This window comes from Phalangium opilio, unplaced genomic scaffold (genome assembly GCF_054372755.1).
Source record: "Phalangium opilio isolate 3A_F unplaced genomic scaffold, DU_Popi_V2 ptg000046l_1, whole genome shotgun sequence".
In the NCBI taxonomy this organism is placed as follows: domain Eukaryota; kingdom Metazoa; phylum Arthropoda; class Arachnida; order Opiliones; family Phalangiidae; genus Phalangium; species Phalangium opilio.
The window spans coordinates 975,030-984,679 of record NW_028324169.1 but is presented as its reverse complement, the minus strand read 5'-3'; the positions used below and the strand labels follow the sequence as shown (position 1 = coordinate 984,679).

Below are 9,650 nucleotides of genomic sequence, written 5' to 3'. Positions count from 1 at the left end.
ACCAGAATTCACAGATTCACATCGTGAACGATGGAAGGTAAGCCCCTTGAGTCTGGTGCCTTAGACCGCTCGGCCATCCTGACGTGGTTTAGTGTAATTTGGACGTTTCAAAATTACATCTCTCCCAGTTATTTTTATAAAACATATCGTGTCAGAAGTGGGATTCGAACCCGCGCCCTCATACGAGGACCAGAATTCACAGATTCACATCGTGAACGAAGGAAGCTAAGCCCCTTGAGTCTGGCGCCTTAGACCGCTCGGCCATCCTGACGTGATGTTGTGTAATTTGGACGTTTTAAAATTACATCTCTTCCAGTTATTTTCATATAACATATCGTGTCAGAAGTGGAATTCGAACCCACGCCCTCATACGAGGCCCAGAATACACTGATTCACATCGTGAACCAATGAAACTAAGAACCCTTGAGTCTGTCGCCTTAGACCGCTCGGTCATCCTGACGTGGTTTAGTGTAATTTGGACGTTTTAAAATTACATCTCTTCCAGTTATTTTCATAAAACATATCGTGTCAGAAATGGGATTCGAACCCACGCCCTCATACGAGGACCAGAATTCACAGATTCACATCGTGAACGATGGAAGCTAAGCCCCTTGAGTCTGGTGCCTTAGACCGCTCGGCCATCCTGACGTGGTTTAGTGTAATTTGGACGTTTCAAAATTACATCTCTCCCAGTTATTTTTATAAAACATATCGTGTCAGAAGTGGGATTCGAACCCGCGCCCTCATACGAGGACCAGAATTCAAATATTCACATCGTGAACGAAGGAAGCTAAGCCCCTTGAGTCTGGCGCCTTAGACCGCTCGGCCATCCTGACGTGATGTTGTGTAATTTGGACGCTTTAAAATTACATCTCTTCCAGTTATTTTCATAAAACATATCGTGTCAGAAGTGGGATTCGAACCCACGCCCTCATTCGAGGGCCAGAATACACAGATTGACATCGTGAACCAATGAAACTAAGAACCCTTGAATCTGTAGCCTTAGACCGCTCGGCAATCCTGACATGGTTTTGTGTAATTTGGACGTTTTAAAATTACATCTCTTCCAGTTATTTTCATATAACATATCGTGTCAGAAGTGGAATTCGAACCCACTCTCTCAAACGAGGACCAGAATACACAGATTCACATCGTGACCCAATGAAACTAAGAACCCTTGAATCTGTAGCTTTAGACAGCTCGGCAATCCTGACATGGTTTTGTGTAATTTGGACGTTTTAAAATTACATCTCTTCCAGTTATTTTCATAAAACATATCGTGTCAGAAGTGGGATTCGAAACCGCGCCCTCATACGAGGACCAGAATTCACAGATTCACACCGTGAACGAAGGAAGCTAAGCCCCTTGAGTCTGGCGCCTTAGACCGCTCGGCCATCCTGACGTGATGTTGTGTAATTTGGACGCTTTAAAATTACATCTCTTCCAGTTATTTTCATAAAACATATCGTGTCAGAAGTGGGATTCGAACCCACGCCCTCATTCGAGGACCAGAATACACAGATTGACATCGTGAACCAATGAAACTAAGAACCCTTGAATCTGTAGCCTTAGACCGCTCGGCAATCCTGACAAGGTTTTGTGTAATTTGGACGTTTTAAAATTACATCTCTTCCAGTTATTTTCATATAACATATCGTGTCAGAAGTGGAATTCGAACCCACGCCCTCATACGAGGCCCAGAATACACTGATTCACATCGTGAACCAATGAAACTAAGAACCCTTGAGTCTGTCGCCTTAGACCGCTCGGTCATCCTGACGTGGTTTAGTGTAATTTGGACGTTTTAAAATTACATCTCTTCCAGTTATTTTCATAAAACATATCGTGTCAGAAGTGGGATTCGAACCCACGCCCTCATACGAGGACCAGAATTCACAGATTCACATCGTGAACGATGGAAGGTAAGCCCCTTGAGTCTGGTGCCTTAGACCGCTCGGCCATCCTGACGTGGTTTAGTGTAATTTGGACGTTTCAAAATTACATCTCTCCCAGTTATTTTTATAAAACATATCGTGTCAGAAGTGGGATTCGAACCCGCGCCCTCATACGAGGACCAGAATTCACAGATTCACATCGTGAACGAAGGAAGCTAAGCCCCTTGAGTCTGGCGCCTTAGACCGCTCGGCCATCCTGACGTGATGTTGTGTAATTTGGACGCTTTAAAATTACATCTCTTCCAGTTATTTTCATAAAACATATCGTGTCAGAAGTGGGATTCGAACCCACGCCCTCATTCGAGGACCAGAATTCACAGATTCACACCGTGAACGAAGGAAGCTAAGCCCCTTGAGTCTGGCGCCTTAGACCGCTCGGCCATCCTGACGTGATGTTGTGTAATTTGGACGCTTTAAAATTACATCTCTTCCAGTTATTTTCATAAAACATATCGTGTCAGAAGTGGGATTCGAACCCACGCCCTCATTCGAGGACCAGAATACACAGATTGACATCGTGAACCAATGAAACTAAGAACCCTTGAATCTGTAGCCTTAGACCGCTCGGCAATCCTGACAAGGTTTTGTGTAATTTGGACGTTTTAAAATTACATCTCTTCCAGTTATTTTCATAAAACATATCGTGTCAGAAGTGGGATTCGAAACCGCGCCCTCATACGAGGACCAGAATTCACAGATTCACACCGTGAACGAAGGAAGCTAAGCCCCTTGAGTCTGGCGCCTTAGACCGCTCGGCCATCCTGACGTGATGTTGTGTAATTTGGACGCTTTAAAATTACATCTCTTCCAGTTATTTTCATAAAACATATCGTGTCAGAAGTGGGATTCGAACCCACGCCCTCATTCGAGGACCAGAATACACAGATTGACATCGTGAACCAATGAAACTAAGAACCCTTGAATCTGTAGCCTTAGACCGCTCGGCAATCCTGACAAGGTTTTGTGTAATTTGGACGTTTTAAAATTACATCTCTTCCAGTTATTTTCATATAACATATCGTGTCAGAAGTGGAATTCGAACCCACGCCCTCATACGAGGCCCAGAATACACAGATTGACATCGTGACCCAATGAAACTAAGAACCCTTGAATCTGTAGCCTTAGACAGCTCGGCAATCCTGACATGGTTTTGTGTAATTTGGACGTTTTAAAATTACATCTCTTCCAGTTATTTTCATAAAACATATCGTGTCAGAAGTGGGATTCGAAACCGCGCCCTCATACGAGGACCAGAATTCACAGATTCACATCGTGAACGATGGAAGGTAAGCCCCTTGAGTCTGGTGCCTTAGACCGCTCGGCCATCCTGACGTGGTTTAGTGTAATTTGGACGTTTCAAAATTACATCTCTCCCAGTTATTTTTATAAAACATATCGTGTCAGAAGTGGGATTCGAACCCGCGCCCTCATACGAGGACCAGAATTCACAGATTCACATCGTGAACGAAGGAAGCTAAGCCCCTTGAGTCTGGCGCCTTAGACCGCTCGGCCATCCTGACGTGATGTTGTGTAATTTGGACGTTTTAAAATTACATCTCTTCCAGTTATTTTCATATAACATATCGTGTCAGAAGTGGAATTCGAACCCACGCCCTCATACGAGGCCCAGAATACACTGATTCACATCGTGAACCAATGAAACTAAGAACCCTTGAGTCTGTCGCCTTAGACCGCTCGGTCATCCTGACGTGGTTTAGTGTAATTTGGACGTTTTAAAATTACATCTCTTCCAGTTATTTTCATAAAACATATCGTGTCAGAAGTGGGATTCGAACCCACGCCCTCATACGAGGACCAGAATTCACAGATTCACATCGTGAACGATGGAAGCTAAGCCCCTTGAGTCTGGTGCCTTAGACCGCTCGGCCATCCTGACGTGGTTTAGTGTAATTTGGACGTTTCAAAATTACATCTCTCCCAGTTATTTTTATAAAACATATCGTGTCAGAAGTGGGATTCGAACCCGCGCCCTCATACGATGACCAGAATTCAAATATTCACATCGTGAACGAAGGAAGCTAAGCCCCTTGAGTCTGGCGCCTTAGACCGCTCGGTCATCCTGACGTGATGTTGTGTAATTTGGACGCTTTAAAATTACATCTCTTCCAGTTATTTTCATAAAACATATCGTGTCAGAAGTGGGATTCGAACCCACGCCCTCATTCGAGGGCCAGAATACACAGATTGACATCGTGAACCAATGAAACTAAGAACCCTTGAATCTGTAGCCTTAGACCGCTCGGCAATCCTGACATGGTTTTGTGTAATTTGGACGTTTTAAAATTACATCTCTTCCAGTTATTTTCATATAACATATCGTGTCAGAAGTGGAATTCGAACCCACTCTCTCAAACGAGGACCAGAATACACAGATTCACATCGTGACCCAATGAAACTAAGAACCCTTGAATCTGTAGCTTTAGACAGCTCGGCAATCCTGACATGGTTTTGTGTAATTTGGACGTTTTAAAATTACATCTCTTCCAGTTATTTTCATAAAACATATCGTGTCAGAAGTGGGATTCGAAACCGCGCCCTCATACGAGGACCAGAATTCACAGATTCACACCGTGAACGAAGGAAGCTAAGCCCCTTGAGTCTGGCGCCTTAGACCGCTCGGCCATCCTGACGTGATGTTGTGTAATTTGGACGCTTTAAAATTACATCTCTTCCAGTTATTTTCATAAAACATATCGTGTCAGAAGTGGGATTCGAACCCACGCCCTCATTCGAGGACCAGAATACACAGATTGACATCGTGAACCAATGAAACTAAGAACCCTTGAATCTGTAGCCTTAGACCGCTCGGCAATCCTGACAAGGTTTTGTGTAATTTGGACGTTTTAAAATTACATCTCTTCCAGTTATTTTCATATAACATATCGTGTCAGAAGTGGAATTCGAACCCACGCCCTCATACGAGGCCCAGAATACACTGATTCACATCGTGAACCAATGAAACTAAGAACCCTTGAGTCTGTCGCCTTAGACCGCTCGGTCATCCTGACGTGGTTTAGTGTAATTTGGACGTTTTAAAATTACATCTCTTCCAGTTATTTTCATAAAACATATCGTGTCAGAAGTGGGATTCGAACCCACGCCCTCATACGAGGACCAGAATTCACAGATTCACATCGTGAACGATGGAAGGTAAGCCCCTTGAGTCTGGTGCCTTAGACCGCTCGGCCATCCTGACGTGGTTTAGTGTAATTTGGACGTTTCAAAATTACATCTCTCCCAGTTATTTTTATAAAACATATCGTGTCAGAAGTGGGATTCGAACCCGCGCCCTCATACGAGGACCAGAATTCACAGATTCACATCGTGAACGAAGGAAGCTAAGCCCCTTGAGTCTGGCGCCTTAGACCGCTCGGCCATCCTGACGTGATGTTGTGTAATTTGGACGCTTTAAAATTACATCTCTTCCAGTTATTTTCATAAAACATATCGTGTCAGAAGTGGGATTCGAACCCACGCCCTCATTCGAGGACCAGAATTCACAGATTCACACCGTGAACGAAGGAAGCTAAGCCCCTTGAGTCTGGCGCCTTAGACCGCTCGGCCATCCTGACGTGATGTTGTGTAATTTGGACGCTTTAAAATTACATCTCTTCCAGTTATTTTCATAAAACATATCGTGTCAGAAGTGGGATTCGAACCCACGCCCTCATTCGAGGACCAGAATACACAGATTGACATCGTGAACCAATGAAACTAAGAACCCTTGAATCTGTAGCCTTAGACCGCTCGGCAATCCTGACAAGGTTTTGTGTAATTTGGACGTTTTAAAATTACATCTCTTCCAGTTATTTTCATATAACATATCGTGTCAGAAGTGGAATTCGAACCCACGCCCTCATACGAGGCCCAGAATACACTGATTCACATCGTGAACCAATGAAACTAAGAACCCTTGAGTCTGTCGCCTTAGACCGCTCGGTCATCCTGACGTGGTTTAGTGTAATTTGGACGTTTTAAAATTACATCTCTTCCAGTTATTTTCATAAAACATATCGTGTCAGAAGTGGGATTCGAACCCACGCCCTCATACGAGGACCAGAATTCACAGATTCACATCGTGAACGATGGAAGGTAAGCCCCTTGAGTCTGGTGCCTTAGACCGCTCGGCCATCCTGACGTGGTTTAGTGTAATTTGGACGTTTCAAAATTACATCTCTCCCAGTTATTTTTATAAAACATATCGTGTCAGAAGTGGGATTCGAACCCGCGCCCTCATACGAGGACCAGAATTCACAGATTCACATCGTGAACGAAGGAAGCTAAGCCCCTTGAGTCTGGCGCCTTAGACCGCTCGGCCATCCTGACGTGATGTTGTGTAATTTGGACGCTTTAAAATTACATCTCTTCCAGTTATTTTCATAAAACATATCGTGTCAGAAGTGGGATTCGAACCCACGCCCTCATTCGAGGACCAGAATACACAGATTGACATCGTGAACCAATGAATTAAGAACCCTTGAATCTGTAGCCTTAGACCGCTCGGCAATCCTGACATGGTTTTGTGTAATTTGGACGTTTTAAAATTACATCTCTTCCAGTTATTTTCATATAACATATCGTGTCAGAAGTGGAATTCGAACCCACTCTCTCAAACGAGGACCAGAATACACAGATTCACATCGTGACCCAATGAAACTAAGAACCCTTGAATCTGTAGCTTTCGACAGCTCGGCAATCCTGACATGGTTTTGTGTAATTTGGACGTTTTAAAATTACATCTCTTCCAGTTATTTTCATAAAACATATCGTGTCAGAAGTGGGATTCGAAACCGCGCCCTCATACGAGGACCAGAATTCACAGATTCACACCGTGAACGAAGGAAGCTAAGCCCCTTGAGTCTGGCGCCTTAGACCGCTCGGCCATCCTGACGTGATGTTGTGTAATTTGGACGCTTTAAAATTACATCTCTTCCAGTTATTTTCATAAAACATATCGTGTCAGAAGTGGGATTCGAACCCACGCCCTCATTCGAGGACCAGAATACACAGATTGACATCGTGAACCAATGAAACTAAGAACCCTTGAATCTGTAGCCTTAGACCGCTCGGCAATCCTGACATGGTTTTGTGTAATTTGGACGTTTTAAAATTACATCTCTTCCAGTTATTTTCATATAACATATCGTGTCAGAAGTGGAATTCGAACCCACTCTCTCAAACGAGGACCAGAATACACAGATTCACATCGTGACCCAATGAAACTAAGAACCCTTGAATCTGTAGCTTTAGACAGCTCGGCAATCCTGACATGGTTTTGTGTAATTTGGACGTTTTAAAATTACATCTCTTCCAGTTATTTTCATAAAACATATCGTGTCAGAAGTGGGATTCGAAACCGCGCCCTCATACGAGGACCAGAATTCACAGATTCACATCGTGAACGAAGGAAGCTAAGCCCCTTGAGTCTGGCGCCTTAGACCGCTCGGCCATCCTGACGTGATGTTGTGTAATTTGGACGCTTTAAAATTACATCTCTTCCAGTTATTTTCATAAAACATATCGTGTCAGAAGTGGGATTCGAACCCACGCCCTCATTCGAGGACCAGAATACACAGATTGACATCGTGAACCAATGAAACTAAGAACCCTTGAATCTGTAGCCTTAGACCGCTCGGCAATCCTGACATGGTTTTGTGTAATTTGGACGTTTTAAAATTACATCTCTTCCAGTTATTTTCATAAAACATATCGTGTCAGAAGTGGGATTCGAAACCGCGCCCTCATACGAGGACCAGAATTCACAGATTCACATCGTGAACGAAGGAAGCTAAGCCCCTTGAGTCTGGCGCCTTAGACCGCTCGGCCATCCTGATGTGGTTTAGTGTAATTTGGACCTTTTAAAATTACATCTCTCCCAGTTATTTTTATAAAACATATCGTGTCAGAAGTGGGATTCGAACCCACGCCCTCATACGAGGACCAGAATACACAGATTGAAATCGTTAACCAATGAAACTAAGAACCCTTGAGTCTGTCGCCTTAGACCGCTCGGTCATCCTGACGTGGTTTAGTGTAATTTGGACGTTTTAAAATTACATCTCTTCCTGTTATATTCATAAAACATATCGTGTCAGAAGTGGGATTCGAACCCACGCCCTCATACGAGGACCAGAATACACAGATTGAAATCGTTAACCAATGAAACTAAGAACCCTTGAGTCTGTCGCCATAGACCGCTCGGTCATCCTGACGTGATTTTGTGTAATTTGGACGTTTTAAAATTACATCTCTTCCAGTTATTTTTATAAAACATATCTTGTCAGAAGTGTTATTCGAACCCGCGCCCTCATACGAGGACCAGAATTCACAGATTCACATCGTGAACGAAGGAAGCTAAGCCCCTTGAGTCTGGCGCCTTAGACCGCTCGGCCATCCTGATGTGGTTTAGTGTAATTTGGACCTTTTAAAATTACATCTCTCCCAGTTATTTTTATAAAACATATCGTGTCAGAAGTGGGATTCGAACCCACGCCCTCATACGAGGACCAGAATACACAGATTGAAATCGTTAACCAATGAAACTAAGAACCCTTGAGTCTGTCGCCTTAGACCGCTCGGTCATCCTGACGTGGTTTAGTGTAATTTGGACGTTTTAAAATTACATCTCTTCCTGTTATATTCATAAAACACATCGTGTCAGAAGTGGGATTCGAACCCACGCCCTCATACGAGGACCAGAATTCACAGATTCACATCGTGAACGAAGGAAGCTAAGCCCCTTGAGTCTGGCGCCTTAGACCGCTCGGCCATCCTGACGTGATGTTGTGTAATTTGGACGCTTTAAAATTACATCTCTTCCAGTTATTTTCATAAAACATATCGTGTCAGAAGTGGGATTCGAACCCACGCCCTCATTCGAGGACCAGAATACACAGATTGACATCGTGAACCAATGAAACTAAGAACCCTTGAATCTGTAGCCTTAGACCGCTCGGCAATCCTGACATGGTTTTGTGTAATTTGGACGTTTTAAAATTAAATCTCTTCCAGTTATTTTCATATAACATATCGTGTCAGAAGTGGAATTCGAACCCACGCCCTCATACGAGGCCCAGAATACACTGATTCACATCGTGAACCAATGAAACTAAGAAGCCTTGAGTCTGTCGCCTTAGACCGCTCGGTCATCCTGACGTGGTTTAGTGTAATTTGGACGTTTTAAAATTACATCTCTTCCAGTTATTTTCATAAAACATATCGTGTCAGAAGTGGGATTCGAACCCACGCCCTCATTCGAGGACCAGAATACACAGATTGACATCGTGAACCAATGAAACTAAGAACCCTTGAATCTGTAGCCTTAGACCGCTCGGCAATCCTGACATGGTTTTGTGTAATTTGGACGTTTTAAAATTACATCTCTTCCAGTTATTTTCATATAACATATCGTGTCAGAAGTGGGATTCGAACCCACGCCCTCATACGAGGACCAGAATTCACAGATTCACATCGTGAACGAAGGAAGATAAGCCCCTTGAGTCTGGCGCCTTAGACCGCTCGGCCATCCTGACGTGGTTTAGTGTAATTTGGACGTTTTAAAATTACATCTCTCCCAGTTATTTTTATAAAACATATCGTGTCAGAAGTGGGACTCGAACCCGCGCCCTCATACGAGGACCAGAATACACAGATTGAAATCGTTAACCAATGAAA

At 43.6% G+C, this 9,650-nt stretch overlaps 9 non-coding genes across 9 annotated transcripts; all 9 read right to left on the bottom strand.

The window, feature by feature from the left end:
• Positions 1–526: 526 nt before the first annotated feature.
• On the bottom strand, positions 527–648 carry TRNAL-CAA (transfer RNA leucine (anticodon CAA)). Its single transcript has 2 exons — positions 611–648; positions 527–572 (listed from the first exon to the last, which is right to left on the bottom strand). It is a non-coding gene; the product is annotated as a tRNA-Leu (tRNA).
• A 1,198-nt stretch (positions 649–1,846) lies between these two features.
• TRNAL-CAA (transfer RNA leucine (anticodon CAA)) lies at positions 1,847–1,968 on the bottom strand. The gene is made up of 2 exons: positions 1,931–1,968; positions 1,847–1,892 (listed from the first exon to the last, which is right to left on the bottom strand). It is a non-coding gene; the product is annotated as a tRNA-Leu (tRNA).
• A 254-nt stretch (positions 1,969–2,222) lies between these two features.
• On the bottom strand, positions 2,223–2,344 carry TRNAL-CAA (transfer RNA leucine (anticodon CAA)). Its single transcript has 2 exons — positions 2,307–2,344; positions 2,223–2,268 (listed from the first exon to the last, which is right to left on the bottom strand). It is a non-coding gene; the product is annotated as a tRNA-Leu (tRNA).
• Positions 2,345–3,730: 1,386 nt separating this feature from the next.
• TRNAL-CAA (transfer RNA leucine (anticodon CAA)) lies at positions 3,731–3,852 on the bottom strand. Its single transcript has 2 exons — positions 3,815–3,852; positions 3,731–3,776 (listed from the first exon to the last, which is right to left on the bottom strand). It is a non-coding gene; the product is annotated as a tRNA-Leu (tRNA).
• Positions 3,853–5,050: 1,198 nt separating this feature from the next.
• Positions 5,051–5,172, bottom strand: TRNAL-CAA (transfer RNA leucine (anticodon CAA)). Its single transcript has 2 exons — positions 5,135–5,172; positions 5,051–5,096 (listed from the first exon to the last, which is right to left on the bottom strand). It is a non-coding gene; the product is annotated as a tRNA-Leu (tRNA).
• Positions 5,173–5,426: 254 nt separating this feature from the next.
• TRNAL-CAA (transfer RNA leucine (anticodon CAA)) lies at positions 5,427–5,548 on the bottom strand. The gene is made up of 2 exons: positions 5,511–5,548; positions 5,427–5,472 (listed from the first exon to the last, which is right to left on the bottom strand). It is a non-coding gene; the product is annotated as a tRNA-Leu (tRNA).
• A 444-nt stretch (positions 5,549–5,992) lies between these two features.
• TRNAL-CAA (transfer RNA leucine (anticodon CAA)) lies at positions 5,993–6,114 on the bottom strand. The gene is made up of 2 exons: positions 6,077–6,114; positions 5,993–6,038 (listed from the first exon to the last, which is right to left on the bottom strand). It is a non-coding gene; the product is annotated as a tRNA-Leu (tRNA).
• Positions 6,115–8,631: 2,517 nt separating this feature from the next.
• Positions 8,632–8,753, bottom strand: TRNAL-CAA (transfer RNA leucine (anticodon CAA)). Its single transcript has 2 exons — positions 8,716–8,753; positions 8,632–8,677 (listed from the first exon to the last, which is right to left on the bottom strand). It is a non-coding gene; the product is annotated as a tRNA-Leu (tRNA).
• Positions 8,754–9,386: 633 nt separating this feature from the next.
• Positions 9,387–9,508, bottom strand: TRNAL-CAA (transfer RNA leucine (anticodon CAA)). Its single transcript has 2 exons — positions 9,471–9,508; positions 9,387–9,432 (listed from the first exon to the last, which is right to left on the bottom strand). It is a non-coding gene; the product is annotated as a tRNA-Leu (tRNA).
• Positions 9,509–9,650: the final 142 nt, after the last annotated feature.